A 17,222-nucleotide genomic window follows, 5' to 3' on the forward strand; every position below is an offset into this window, starting at 1 on the left:
TCGAAGTGCATCATCGAATAAACCAAAGTCAGGGAAACTGGCACATATAGTGCATACTAATGCACGAAGTGCTTACTGGCACACAAGGCACATCTTGGCACATGAAGTGTGTAATATCCTGATTTTGGGCCTAGTCGGAATAGTGGTTTCGTGACCACAAAATCCAAGATATAAATAATTATTTTATGATTATTTTAAGGTCTATGATATGATTGCATGATTGTGTGAAAATTTCGTGAAGAAATTTTATGCATAAAGTGCTTAATTTGAAATTTGGGACTAAATTGAATAAATTGCAAAACTTGTGTTCTAGAAGTATTTTGCATAAAATTGAATTAGATTATTAATTAGAGGTCCTTAAAGATTAATTTTACCAATTTCTAAGTCTATGGACAAAAATTGGACATGGATGGAATTTTTGGAAAGTTTAGTAGTAAGGGCATTTTGGTCATTTAGGGTAAAATGAATTAAAATACAAAATTAAAGCCAATTTTGCTCATCTTCAACCCCATGGCCGAATATAGCAAGGAGAAACCATGGCTAGGGTTTTCAAGCTTCCAAGCTCGATTGTAAGTCCGTTCTAGCCTCATTTTTAATGATTTTTACGTTTTGGAGTCCCTAGCTCGATTTAGCTTATGCTAGCAATAATTTAACCTAGGGTTTATATTTGGAAAAATACCCATAGGTGAAATTTGTGTATTTTGGTGTTTTATGATAGAATATGAGGTTTAAAATTATGTTAGACAACTTGTGCTACTCGGTTTTAAGTGAAAACGAGCAAAAGGGCTTAATCGGTAAAATACCTAATAGTCATAAGTACATGTTAGAGTGAGAATTTGATGTTGCCATAGAAGGAAAAATGATCAGCATGTCATAAAACATAAGAAAATAGGCTGAATTTTAATTTACGAGCTTTGGGGCAAAAGTGTAAATATGCAAAAGTTTAGGGCAAAATTGTAATTTTTCCAAAATATGATTTTGGGTCAATTTGAATAATGTGAGTCCTAATTAGACTATATTTTAAATGATAGAGCAAGGAAAACTGAAATTGGGCTAAAATGGGGAAAATACCAAGTTGTGGGACGAAATGGTAAAATAGCCATTTTCGCATACGAGGTAAGTTCATATGTAAATGTTGGTAACATAGTTATTATTTTAAATGTTTTAATGTTTTTAAATGATATGATAATTATTATGAAATATTATACTTGTGATAATTGTTTGATAATATGTAATTATGTGAATTACTTGATGAGTATGAACTATCACCAAGTATCGATTTCGATATTCCGTGGAAGACGGCAAAGATGTGAGATCGAGGAAAAAGCCCGTTTGAACCTTAGGAATAGATTAGGATACAAGTGACATGTCACTAGGATGGTTGAGCATCCGAACTCGTTGAGTTGAGTCCGAGTTCACTTATGGATGCGAGCGTCCGAACTCGTTGAGTTGAGTCCGAGTTCGTGAGATGTAACTAGGCATCCGAACTCGTTGAGTTGAGTCCGAGTTCACTTATGGATGCGAACGCCTGAGCTCGTTGAGTTGAGTCCGAGTTCACTTATGGGCGGGTTACATGGTAGCTTGGCTACATATGTGGCACTTATGTGCAAACTTTCCATGTATCGTAATTATATTCGATGTGTTCAACGGGTAAAGTTCTACTCAAATGGAGGAATACTCAAGATGAAAGGGACGTATTGGTAAGTGTTGTGAAATGGATACTTTGAACAGGTATGTACTTAACCCTCGGGTTGAAAACTCGATATAACAACAATATGGTAAGATGATAAATGAAAAGGTGATATGAATGTCTTGGTGATGATTATGCAAATGATGTTTTATGTTTGCTTATATGGTTATGTTACTTGCTATTTGCATGTGAGCTTACTAAGCATTTATGCTTACTCCTCCTTTTCATTCCTTGTAGTGTTGACAAGTCAGCTCGGAAATCGGAAACGGTCGGAGGCACGCCACACTATCCGTATACCATCTTGGCATAATGGCTTGTATATTTTGAGTATGGCATGTATAGCATTATAATCATTTTATATGTATGGTCTTATGATATGGTTATTGAGTGGTATGGAAATAGAAATGCTTGGTAATGATTAGCCATTGGAATGGCTAATCATGATCATATTTGGTATTATGTATGTCAAATTGCTAGCTAATCTATGGAAACCATGAAATAGGTAAAATTTACCATAAAATAGATTCAGACAGCAGCAGTGACGTGAGTTTGAAAAATCACTAAAAATAGTAGAAATGGAATTAAATAATGAATAAGTTATGGAATCGAAGTTTGATGAGTCTATTTTCATATGGAATAAGCGAAACAGGTATATGAGCTATATTTTATGAGATGTTTAAATTTTTGTGAAACAGGGCCAGAGCGATTTCTGGATCCCCTGTTCTGAATTTGGAAATTCACTATAAATTTTACAAAGATAATTAGAAGTCATGCTTTATATGTACAGATTCCTTATTGAGTCTAGTTTTATTAGAGATAAACGGCATAGTCATTGAAGCTCTGTACAGGTAGATATCTGATTCGTAATACAGAGGTCGAGTAGTTGAACCCTGAAACAGGGAGACTTTAACTAATAAACTGTACTAATTGGCCCAACCAAAATTCTAGAAAAAGATATATATATGAGTCTAGTTTCAGAAAAATTTACGGAATTGGATTTGAGTTTCGTAACTCGAGATATGATTTTTAAAGCGACTATGATGCGATTAGCCACTTGTGCCGAAATTTTAAAATGAATTGTATGAGCTGTTTAATTAATGAATTAAGTCCGTTAACACCTCGTGTTCGACTCAAAATGGTCTCTGCACGGGTGTTACATTTAGTGGTATCGAGCAGGTTTAGTCGGTTCTCGGACTAACCTAGCATGTGTAAAAGTTTAGCTATACATGCCACTAATCATGATAGTGTGATGTCTTCCGACGCGTATAAGTACCGCCTTATTTAGACAGGTACTCTCCAACCGAAATGTGCCGACCATGTTCAATGTTATGTGAAGATATTTGAGTAAAATTATGATTATGATAAGTCTCGGTTCAAAAAGTATGAATAAAAGTTTATGATACATATGTGATAATATGTGAGATGAAAGTTCATGTTGTGATAAATATCCATATTTGCTTAATACTCATACGATGTAGTGTATGTGGCTTACTTGATAAGATGAACGGAATAAATAGAAAGTAGTAGAGGTATGAATAAAGGTCACAATATCATAATACGGATGAAAATGTCCTTGTCTTGATTGAACGTTGAATGTTGATGAATGTTAATGATATACAATTTTTTATGAGATAAAGGATTATAATGAAATGAACTTATCTATGTTAAATTGTTGGACTGAATTGTATGATTGTAATGATATGTACATGATGATGCACGAAATGAAAGTTGTGATTGTGATGCAAATATCTATGTTTGTTTGACCTTTTTTAGTGAATGGTTTAATATAAAATTTGTGACGGCAGAACTAGTTGGGGAAATGATATTTCAAATGTGAATTATCTGAGTGTGACAGATTATGACCTAATGATTTAGTAGTCTCTTTGAGATGTTCTATGTGTTCACCCGTCTCGTAAATATTTCTATGGCTATTGATCTTCTGAAGAAATTCTTGTTATATGGGAATGTCTTCTAATTCGTGTTGGATGAAAGCATTGGTAGTCCGATGGTTTATAATTTATATTGCTCTATTTTATCTGTATTCTATTTCATTTCGTTCGATAAGAATTGATGAGAGAATTCATATGATATTATGATTCTGCTTTTCTACTTGATGCTTCATCCGATATATATGTATGGGACGATATATTGATCTTGTTATATTTGATTTCATGGGATTAAATGATGTTTTCTTTTGGACTTTCTTTCTTTGAAGAATTATCGTATATTCGTATTTTCTCTATGAATTTGGTTTTCGATTCTCCGGCATAGTATCGTATCTTGGGTTTCTTTATCCTGGATCTCTTTATTCTGGATTTCTTTATTCCGGGTTTCTCTATCTTGGATTTCTTTATTCGGTTTTCTTGTTATCTTTGTTCCATAATTTGTCAATTACGACTCATGTTCGAAGTACGTTCTTCAGCTCGTGATAATCATGTCAAATATGACTATACTTCTAATTTGATCTTGGTAATGTGGTGATTTTAGTATTGGGATTTTTCTAATTTCTATGTAAGGATTTGACATCAAGAAGGCATAGGTGATAAAAGCGAGTTTTAGTCGGTATGGTAAATTATTTATTTGAAAGATTTCATGTGACAATTATGTCGGATTATTTTTCCAAGTTTGATAATAAAATTTCATTTTGTATGTATAAAAGAGTAAATAGTTTGAACGAGAAGTGTATATTTAATAGAAAGAGTTGAATATTAGTTTAAGTCACTACGATTGATAAGGTTTCCATCTTGTGAAAGCTGAAAAGTTTATTACATGTTGATGAGTTCGGATAGATGAGAATATTGGTAACCAAGGCGTCGAACTAGACTAGTCTACATTGAGCAAAGACTTCGACTTTCAAGAATGTATTGTTGTATGAATTGTGATGTGTTTCAAGACGGTGAGGTAATGTGATAGTTTAGAGCATCCGATGTTACATAAAATCGGAGTTGTTAAAGGGTTAAAGCCGAGCATTGGGATCTATCAAAATTATCCTTGTCAATGTTGATATTGGGATGGAAATGAGAAGGATTATTCTTGAGGCCATATCGAATTATTTCTATGGCGGAAAGAGGAAAATGTGATGTATCCTATTGTTAAATGTTTGGCGAGATCTATAAATCACATCTGTATTGAATGAATTCCTACTCATCGATTCATGGAATTTCGTGTCTCTTTGATTGTTGGATTTCTTGGAATTCGGTCTCCATTAAATCAAGTTGAGATCCGGTTTTATGTCATGATATCATGGGAAATTAAGAAGGGTTGAAAATTTAAGAACAGTTGAGAGTTGAGACGTAAGCTTTTAGATCATATGAGAAATTGAAGAGATGTATTGGAGGTACAGTCTAAGTGCAAGTTCTTGACACCAAATATGAGATTAAAAGTGAAGACCACTTTTCGGTAAGATTTTCAAGGCGAAAATCCTCGAAGGGGGAGAGTTGTAATATCCCGATTTTGGGCCTAGTCGGAATAGTGGTTTCGTGACCACAAAATCCGAGATATAAATAATTATTTTATGATTATTTTAAGGTCTATGATATGATTGCATGATTGTGTGAAAATTTCGTGAAGAAATTTTATGCATAAAGTGCTTAATTTGAAATTTGGGACTAAATTGAATAAATTGCAAAACTTGTGTTCTAGAAGTATTTTGCATAAAATTGAATTAGATTATTAATTAGAGGTCCTTAAAGAGTAATTTTACCAATTTCTAAGTCTATGGACAAAATTGGACATGGATGGAATTTTGGAAAGTTTAGTAGTAAGGGCATTTTGGTCATTTAGGGTAAAATGAATTAAAATACAAAATTAAAAGCCAATTTTGCTCATCTTCAACCCCATGGCCGAATATAGCAAGGAGAAACCATGGCTAGGGTTTTCAAGCTTCCAAGCTCGATTGTAAGTCCGTTCTAGCCTCATTTTTAATGATTTTTACGTTTTGGAGTCCCTAGCTCGATTTAGCTTATGCTAGCAATTATTTAACCTAGGGTTTATATTTGGAAAAATACCCATAGGTGAAATTTGTGCATTTTGGTGTTTTATGATAGAATATGAGGTTTAAAATTATGTTAGACAACTTGTGCTACTCGGTTTTAAGTGAAAACGAGCAAAAGGGCTTAATCGGTAAAAATACCTAATAGTCATAAGTACATGTTAGAGTGAGAATTTGATGTTGCCATAGAAGGAAAAATGATCAGCATGTCATAAAACATAAGAAAATAGGCTGAATTTTAATTTACGAGCTTTGGGGCAAAAGTGTAAATATGCAAAAGTTTAGGGCAAAATTGTAATTTTTCCAAAATATGATTTTGGGTCAATTTGAATAATGTGAGTCCTAATTAGACTATATTTTAAATGATAGAGCAAGGAAAACTGAAATTGGCTAAAATGGGGAAAATACCAAGTTGTGGACGAAATGGTAAAATAGCCATTTTAGCATACGAGGTAAGTTCATATGTAAATGTTGGTAACATAGTTATTATTTTAAATGTTTTAATGTTTTTAAATGATATGATAATTATTATGAAATATTATACTTGTGATAATTGTTTGATAATATGTAATTATGTGAATTACTTGATGAGTATGAACTATCACCAAGTATCGATTTCGATATTCCGTGGAAGACGGCAAAGATGTGAGATCGAGGAAAAAGCCCGCTTGAACCTTAGGAATAGATTAGGATACAAGTGACATGTCACTAGGATGGTTGAGCATCCGAACTCGTTGAGTTGAGTCCGAGTTCACTTATGGATGCGAGCGTCCGAACTCGTTGAGTTGAGTCCGAGTTCGTGAGATGTAACTAGGCATCCGAACTCGTTGAGTTGAGTCCGAGTTCACTTATGGATGCGAACGCCTGAGCTCGTTGAGTTGAGTCCGAGTTCACTTATGGGCGGGTTACATGGTAGCTTGGCTACATATGTGGCACTTATGTGCAAACTTTCCATGTATCGTATTATATTCGATGTGTTCAACGGGTAAAGTTCTACTCAAATGGAGGAATACTCAAGATGAAAGGGACGTATTGGTAAGTGTTGTGAAATGGATACTTTGAACAGGTATGTACTTAACCCTCGGGTTGAAAACTCGATATAACAACAATATGGTAAGATGATAAATGAAAAGGTGATATGAATGTCTTGGTGATGATTATGCAAATGATGTTTTATGTTTGCTTATATGGTTATGTTACTTGCTATTTGCATGTGAGCTTACTAAGCATTTATGCTTAAATCCCTCCTTTTCATTCCTTGTAGTGTTGACAAGTCAGCTCGGAAATCGGAAACGGTCGGAGGCACGCTCACACTATCCGTATACCATCTTGGCATAATGGCTTGTATATTTTGAGTATGGCATGTATAGCATTATAATCATTTTATATGTATGGTCTTATGATATGGTTATTGAGTGGTATGGAAATAGAAATGCTTGGTAATGATTAGCCATTGGAATGGCTAATCATGATCATATTTGGTATTATGTATGTCAAATTGCTAGCTAATCTATGGAAACCATGAAATAGGTAAAATTTACCATAAAATAGATTCAGACAGCAGCAGTGACGTGAGTTTGAAAAATCACTAAAAATAGTAGAAATGGAATTAAATAATGAATAAGTTATGGAATCGAAGTTTGATGAGTCTATTTTCATATGGAATAAGCGAAACAGGTATATGAGCTATATTTTATGAGATGTTTAAATTTTTGTGAAACAGGGCCAGAGCGATTTCTGGATCCCCTGTTCTGAATTTGAAATTCACCATAAATTTTACAAAGATAATTAGAAGTCATTCTTTATATGTACAGATTCCTTATTGAGTCTAATTTTATTAGAGATAAACGGCATAGTCATTGAAGCTCTGTACAGGAGATATCTGATTCGTAATACACAGAGGTCAGAGTAGTTGAACCCTGAAACAGGGGAGACTTTAACTAATAAACTGTACTAATTGGCCCAACCAAAATTCTAGAAAAAATTAGTAGATATATATATGAGTCTAGTTTCAGGAAAAATTTACGGAATTGGATTTCGAGTTTCGTAACTCGAGATATGATTTTTAAAGCGACTGTGATGCAGTTAGCCAGCTTGTCTGGAAATTTTTAAAATGAATTGTATGAGCTGTTTAATTAATGAATTAAGTCCGTTAACACCTCGTGTTCGACTCCGGAAACGGTCTCGGGTACGGGGTGTTACAAAGTGCATCCTGGCGCATGAAGAGCGTCTTAGCACATAGAGTGCATAAACTCGTACACAATCCAATCATTTGGCATACCAATTATATCCAACTCAGTTAAACAACTAATAGGAAACTAATGTCCCATTCACATTACATTATCCGGTTCATCATCAATACACAAGTATTCACATCATATTGCATATTTCAATTCATTTTCCATGTCACATATCATATTTCGACTAAATCATGCTACCTTATATTCTATTCTATTCAATTCAGCCCACAAATATCGATACTTAATACCAATCATAGCAACTCAATTCCTACGATCATTATTAACTCACCTTAATACTCATTTATGCATTATAACAAGAATAAACAATAAATATATTGGTCCCAAATCATAAAACTACAAAAACTAAGGTTTTGTATCACTCGTCTACAACTATCTCTTTTCCTTTCCCTCACGACGGCTTGACATTGTCTTTAGCTACATACAATAATTCAATTAATAATCAATATCAATTACCATCCAATTCACATTCAAACATGAAGTCAAGAATATTTTACATTTTATTCAATTTAGCCCCTAAACTCAGGATAAACATATCTTTATATATATAACTTTGGATTAAAATCCAATTTAGCATTTACTCATTAGGGGTTATATAATTTCTATTCCTAGCATAATTTCATGAAAAATTTCCATTTTATTCAATTTGGTCCCTAATGTAACAAAGTTAACAACCAACCTTATTAAGCTTTAGAATTTAGTCCTTTTCATAACCTAAGCTTAATTTCTATCAATTCCAAGCTTAATTAATCAATTTCTTAACAATGACAACATACTAAATTTTCAACAATTGAGCAAATGGATATATGGTGTAACACCTTCATCCATTTTCCACCATTTAAAATTGGTTTATTAACCATGTTAGTCCTTTGGATAATTGCTATATAAATCCCCAAGTCTTTTCTCAAGTAAAACTCTATGGCGATTGAACTTTTACAATTTAGTCCCTAAGCCTTATTTAAACACATTTTTAGCTAAATTACTTAACCGAATTTTCAATATATTTTTATATTAAATCTGTAAGTATTCCTATTTTATATTTACAGACTCGGTTTACGGAAATGAGGTTCTGAAACCGCATTTTTCTTACACCATTGGAAACCAAGTTGTTACAAAAGTGATTAGGTATAACAATGATTAAATTGCTCGTTGTCTTAAAGTTTGTTAATAGGAATAATTAATGTTGTCACCAATTTTTCCTTTTTTTGGCTAAAGGGTTTAAGGAGCCCCTGAACTTTTTTAAAAAAATAATTAAGTCATTGTGAAAAAAATACATCCAATTGAGTCCTTGAACGTTAAAGTTTCCATGAATTAACCCCTTTAACTATTAAGTTTACTGGTTGACCATTGAAGAGTAATAATTGCTTTTTTTGTGCAACGAGGCAAAAATAGGTATTTTTCTATTTAAAATCATTAAAAATCATAAAATGCTAGAAAATCATAAAAACATATAGAAAATTGTAAATTTTTATAAAAATATAAAAATATTAATTATAAAATTATAATAAATGAAAATAATTGTAAAAATTATATAGAGAATTGTAGAGAAAATATTTAAAAATATCTAAAATAGTATAAAATAAGAAAAAATATTAAAATAACATATAAATTACAAAAATATAACAAATTGTAAAAATTATAAAAATTTATTTAAAAACTATAAAAATTATTAAACATATTAAAATTTATTAAAATTTACAATGTTATCAAATATTAAAAAACTATATAAAAATTTAAAAATAAAACCAAAGCCTTTTCTATTTCTAAATTAACAATTTCTAACAATACAACACCCATTAAAAATTATAAAAAAATTATTTAATCCTTAAAACTATTTGTTGTGCTCATCCACCACGGACCTCCCCAAAGCTTGTACATTTTTATCCTTCTTTGCGTCTTTCACTAGTGTTCTAACTTCTATCTTTTATACTCTTTTAACCACCATGAGTGTTGTCAATGATAAGGGATTTCTTTTTGAGATGCAAACTAAAGTGAGGAAATAAGCTAAGATGGCAAGCAATAGTCGAGTCTCACGATAAAATTGTAGTTTTTTTTTTTAAAATAATTTTTGTAATTTCACAATTTTTTTATATTTTTTGTAATTTTTAAATAATTTTTATGATTCTTCATATTTTATGATTTTAAATAAAATTACCAATTTCATCACATGGCACAATCCTAGCGTGCACATGCTAAAACTAACCTAAAAATGAAAAAAAAAAGACAGTAATAGTTATCTGTTAAAGTTAACAATCGAGGGGCTTAATTTGATATACATTTTAACGTTCAAAGTTTCAATTGGGCGTGTTTTTTTGTAGGCTTAATTTCTTTTCTTTTCTTGAAAAATTTCAAGAGTTTTCTAAACCGTTTAACTTTTTTGCTCACTTTCTAATATTATAGTGTCAAAATTACTCCTTTTATTTGTACATGGCTTACTAAGGTTTTAAAGCTTACTTTGTGTGTTCTTTCATTGTTTTATAGATTATCGAAACTAGCTCAAACTCGGGGATCGTTGGAAAATGTCATCACACTATTGATCATCTTGCTGGTACTTTTGAAGCTTTGTATATATGGTATATGACATGTATAGGCTAGTGTCATCTTGGTATGTTTTGAGTTATGATTTGGCTTGTAAATGTTGGTGTGTATTTAGCCATTTAATTTGGCTTAAGTTATGAGTTTGGCAAATGAAATGTGTTGTATTAAATACCATGTGTTTTCATATGATTGTCATGGCATATTGTGGATTGGTATATTGATGATGAAATGGTATGTTATAAGGCATAAAATAGTTAGTAAGATGGTGAGAAAATGCTTATAGAAGTTAAGGTTATGACTTGTTGTTTTGGCATATGAAATCAATATGATTGGGGTAGTAAATGTGTATTGAATTGGCTAGTGTTATTATGGTATGAAATGTGCATGAGTTGATGATGTTTTGGATGTCTATAAATATATTGAAATGGTATAAAATGTCTTGTTGTAGGAAGGCATGAGAAGGGTGGCTTTAATCAAGCCTATTTTCACTCTACACGGCCGAGCACACGGGCTTGTGGCTTGACCGTGTGTGACACATGGCCTTGGTACACGGCTGTGTGTCCCTTGAGGTACCCTTTCGAATTAAGTTAGTATACCCTAAGGTTTGGCATGGCCTAGACACACGGGCATGTCTATTGGCTGTGTATGGCACACGGGCTGGCACATGGGTGTGTGGCTGGCCGTGTGACCCAAGTCAGTAACCCCTCCAGATTTCCCACAGCCATGGCACACGGGCGTGTCTCCAGTAGTGTGGTGCAAGTCAGTATGTATGCCCTGTTTCCACACGGTCTGAGACACGAGTGTGCCTGGTGGCCGTGTAAGGCACATGGCCTATTCACATGGGCATGTGACCCTTGAATGCTTGAAAATTTTATAAGTTTCCCAAAGTTTACAAATGTTTTCAGTTTAGTCCCGAACCACTTTTAAGCATGTTTTAAGGTCTCATAGAGCCTTATAAGGGACAATGTGAATGAGTACAATGGACTTTGATTATGAATGTATAAATGTATGTATTATGTATATGAATGACGCGTATTGTTTAGGAATGCCTAGTAACCCAATTTCGGTGACGGATACAGGTTAGGGGTGTTACAGGCTCATCCTTCTTCCTTCCTTATTTGGTCATTTTAGGTCCTTTCTTTCGCATCAAGCTAACGGAATTTATTGACCCAATTTTACCTCGAATCAAACTAATTTTTAGAGAGTCTGAGAATATTAATTTGGGACGTCCATGGAAATTGAATCATCAGGTAATGCTTCAAACATGCCCCAGCAATTAAATCTTCCCAAGGTGACTTCAAGGCTAATTTTGCACCCATTGCGAAAAGCTACTCAAACTTGGAAAAATTATGTAAATTTATATCAAAATAACTAAAATTCAAGATGTGTCTTAAGTCATGTCCTATTTATCTAATACCCCTTACCCGTACCAGAGACCGGGACAAGGTACGAGGCGTTACAGAATATAAACAGGGTATTTCCGAAAAATACGGGTCATAAAATTTCATTCCAAATTAAAATCAACCAAACAAAATTATTTTGTCCTTATCATGGACCTACAACGTCCAAAACATACATTAGAGGTAACCCAAAACTAAACTGAGAACTTAACAAAATTCTAAGTAAGTTTCTAGGTTTAAGCCTCATACGCCCGTGTGGAGGCAATGCACACGCCTGTGTCCCTTACCTGTGTGGAATTTTTAGAATTTATTTTTCATTTTGAACCTACAGGGGTTTTCACACGGCCGAGCACACGCCAGTGTAGTTGGCCCATGTCCCTCACACGGACTAGACATGCCTGTGTCCAAAAACCTAGACATTCTGTTTATGACGTCATCATTCATTTAGAGGCAAACGCCCGTGCGCTAGGCCATGTCCTCCACATGGCTGAGACACACGGCCGTGTCTCTAGCCGTGTGTTTACTACCATGCATATTGACTTAGAAATTTTCAGTGCAGGGAACACACGACCTAGACACATGCCCGTGTGTCTACCAGTGTAGACCTTTTTGAAGGCTATTTTCCAAGCCAATGGTCAACCTCAATCACTTATACATTCAAACACACTATATAACATGCAATCTGACATTTTTGTGCACTCAAACATTCGAAACTATGGCACTCTCACATCTGCATAATGTCATTTTATTGCACACTCATTTATTACACCATTTAGAGGCATTCCACACCAACTTCATGCATTATTAAACTTGTTACCATAAATTCAATTTGTTTATTCATACACATAGTCCTTTTAAGATATTAGGTCATTCCTTATCCTTTAGCACCAGATTTATACTTTATTATACATTCATTGATCAACAACACATCACATCATTATCATGCATTCACCAAGCAAAACCATGTCCTACCATCAAAACACTAGCACATGCATGCATGGGTAATTAGATTACAACCCAAATGATCAAGTATGAGCCATATCAGATGGCCATTACAAAATGAATCATCATTATCATAGGCCTTCACAAATTGGCCAAATAGCATGACACATATCACAAAATGACCAAGTTTCCTATACATGGCATACTCAAAATAATAATTTCACTATTCCCAATAGTCTTTTGATAGTGTGATCGAGTACTTCGATAGCTACCGATCTCTGAGCTAGCTTGGCGGAACTACAAATGATGGAAAAAGATAGGGGAGTAAGAGTTAAAGCTTAGTAAGTCTACATGCAAATAATATGCAATAGTGGTAAACAATTAACATGCAAAAACATGATAATATATACATAAAGATTATTCTTTCATTCAAACCTCTTTGCTTACTCATCATATGCACATATATATACTTGCTTATCATAAACCGATCTTTATTAAAGCATTACTCATAAGTCTAGCATAGATACCTGTACTCATCGTAAGTATCTATAACCATACCTTTTATATGTCCATCTCGGGACTCTCATTACATTCTTTACAATACCCGTTGAACATTCGAAATACTATTGGATACATAGAAATCTTGCACATAAGTGCCTCATATACAAACGTAGCTGAAGCTACCACATAACATGTAACACATCCCTAATGAACTCGGACCTCTCAACGAGTTCGGATGTTACATGAATCACATCCACCATGAACTTAGACCTCTCAACGAGCTCGGATGCTTGCATCCATAATGAAATTGGATCTCTCAACGAGCTAGGATACTGCATATCTCACAAACCCGGACCACCCAACGAGTTCGGACTCCTTAGTTCCTAGTGACATGTCACTTGTATCCCAAACTATTCTTAAGGTTCAAATGGGTTTTTTTTCTCACTTGCATATAATATCTCCATCGTACTTCCTCATAATTTCGTAAATCATGACCATAATAACATTCATGCTTTCATAACAATCAATAAGCATATAATTCATAATTATAATAAAGCATTTATCATATTATATTAAAGCATTTAAAACATACTACCATACCACATTATTTGCATATGTACTTACCTCGGTACAAAATGGTGGTAATCGAGCCTAGTCGTCGTATACTTTATTCTTTCCTTGATCAAGTCCCGATTCATGTTTTTCTTGATCTATAATGCCAAATTTAACCTATTTATTATTCACATTAATCAAAATTTTGACCCCTAAACTTTCACATATTAACGATTTAGCCCCTAGGCTCGTAAAATGAAATGCATGCATTTTCTTGATTACCAAAGCTTGGCCAAACCTTTTCTATGCTCATATCAGCCCATATTTTCTTTTATTTCACATTATTATTACTCACTTTTTCACTTTTACAAACAAGTCCTTCATTTAGGTGTTTTCACTAAAAATCACCTAATAAAAGATGTCCATCATGCATCAAACATTCATATTCCTCCATTAATAATCAAATACAAGCATGTCATGCATGGGTCAATTTTCATACATGAAACCTAGCTCAAAATATAGCTAGAAATGAGTAGATCATGTTACCGGGACTTCAAAAATACAAAGAACATAAAAAATTGGGCTAAGGAACACGTACATTTGAGCTTGGAATTGTTGAACAAAACCCTAGCTATGGTGTTTTGTGATTTTCGGCAGCCAACGAGGAAGACGGACACATTTTTGGTCTGATTTTCCCTTTTTGTTCTTTTAATTACCTAATGACCAAAATGCCATTAGGGTTTCTCTTTCAAAAAAATTTCTATTCATGTCCATTTTTGTCCAAAATTTTAGAAATTGGTCAAATTGCTAATTAGGAGCTTTTAATTCATAATCTAATGCAATTTCATGCTTAAAGCTTCTAGAATGCAAGTTTTGCACTTTATTCAATTTGGTCCCTAAATGCAATTAGACATTTTATGCATAGAATTTCTTCATGAAACTTTCACACAAGTATGCATTCATAACATAAACCTCATAATAATCATAAAATAGTTATTTCTATCTCAAATTTATGGTCTCGAAACCACTGTTCTGATTAGGCCCTAATTCGGATGTTACAATTTAATTATTTCATAATGAATGTACAAAATCTGATAGAAAAAAAACTTGGAATTTGCATGAATTAATGTTTAAAAGGTGATGAAAAAGTCTATATATTTCAGTGTTTCCAAACACCACAACCTTAATGTCACGAAACTAGCTTGAAATAATTTGAAAACTTTGCAGATTGGTCCAATTTGAGCTTGGGATAGCACATGAGCTTTCATAAGCTCGTCTGTGACCCAAAAATGTTTATATATTATATTATACACATGTAATATTCATATATAAATGTTTAATGATTAAACTTGTGTATATCTAATTATTCTGAAAATGAATGTAGCATTCTGTAGTTTGGACCCAACAATCAGATCGAGTATAGGGTTTAACAACTTTGCTTGGGTGTCTGATACCATAATACAGTGTAGCAGATTAAACTAGTTTTCGCATTTAAGGAGCTTGAATACAAGCATTTTTATTACGCTTTAGTAAAGTTTTCATAGTTTAGCTTAAATTCAATAAAAAGTGTATTTTTAGCATTGTTGTAACACCCCTCACCCTTACCCGACGTCGGGATAAGGTTCGAGGCATTACCAGGACTTTACATTTTGAAACGTACCAAATTAGGTCACCAAGTTTTACTCAAATTTTAAGCTTTTCATCCATGAACAACTTGTCTCTTATATAGGCCTTCGAGGCCTATAACATACCTAGAGGTAGTGTCGGACAAATTCGGGTACGTTCGATAAACCTTGGGCTCCTTAAGAAATTTTCCCTTATCATAAAGTGCCACACGCCCGTGTATGTGGGCCGTGTGGATTTACACGCCCATGTGACTTGGGGCACACCCATGCCCTTCAGCCATGGGCAACACTGACTTATCAACACGGCCATGGCACACACCCGTGCAGCCTGCCCATGGATGACACTGTCTTTTTAACACGGCCATGGTGCAATCTCGTGTGGCCTACCCGTGTACAACTTTGAGCTAAAATTTTAAGTGCAGGCGACACACGACCATAGCACATGCCCATGGGAGGGAACCGTGTGTCACACAGGGCCTAGACACACGCCCGTGTGTCTAACCATGTGGACTCTAATAGACTATTTTCCAAGCCTTTAGTCACCCCTTTCTACTACTTGTGCTTAGTTGTGACAACCCGAATTAGGGCCTAATCGGAATAGTGGTTTCGTGACCACAAATACGAGATAGAAATAATTGTTTTATAATTATTTTGGGGTTTATGATATGATTGCATGATTGTGTGAAAATTTCGTGATGAAATTCTATGCCTAAAGTGCTTAAATTGAAAGTAGGGACTAAATCGAATAAGTTGCAAAATTTGCATCCCGGAAGTTTTTAGTATGAAATTGTTTTGGAATATTAATTAGGAGGTCTTAAATAGAAATTTGACCAATTTTAAGTTCATGGACAAAATTAGGACATGGAAGGAATTTTTGAAAGTTTAGTAAGGAGGGCATTTTGGTCATTTGGATATTAAATGAAATAAAATGGGAAAAATAACACAAAATTGATCATCATCCTCCTTAGTTGCTGCGAATTCTCCCTCTCTCCATAGCTAGGGTTTCTTCAATTTTCAAGCTCCATAGTAAGTGATTCCAAGCCCGCTTTTAATGTTCTTTACGTTTTGGAATCCGGAAGCTCGATTAAGCTTATGCTAGTAATAATTTAACCTAGGGTTCATATTTGGAAAAATACCCATAGGTGAAATTTGTGTATTTTGATGTTTTATGATAGAATATGAGGTTTTAAATTATGTTAAATAACTTGTGCTACTCGGTTTTAAGTGAAAACGAGTAAAAGCAAGATAATCGGTAAAAATACCTATTGTTCATAACTATATGATAGAGTGAGAATTTAATGTTGTTGTAGAAGAGAAAAATGTTCAGCATATCATAAAACATAAGAATAAGGGCTGAAATTAAATTTCCGAGCCTAGGGGCAAAATTGTAATTTTGTAAAAGTTAGGGGCAAAATGTAATTTTTCCATGATGTGATTTTGGATTGAAATAAATAGTATGAGTATTAAATGAGCTAAATGTGTTATTATAGATCAAGAAAGACGCGAATTGATCTCGAGCAGGGGAAGGAAAAAGTTTTGGACTAAATTGCAAAATTTCCACATTTTGCACCAAGGTAAGTTTGTATGTAAATATTACAGTAATTTCATGTACATTCTTATATTTCAGCCTATTATATAAATATACTAGCTGATGTTAAAATATAAATCGACTATTGGAAGAATGGAAATAAATATAGAGAGAGAGATCCCGGTTGAACATTCGGA

Source organism: Gossypium arboreum, chromosome 4 (assembly GCF_025698485.1).
Source record: "Gossypium arboreum isolate Shixiya-1 chromosome 4, ASM2569848v2, whole genome shotgun sequence".
Taxonomy (NCBI): domain Eukaryota; kingdom Viridiplantae; phylum Streptophyta; class Magnoliopsida; order Malvales; family Malvaceae; genus Gossypium; species Gossypium arboreum.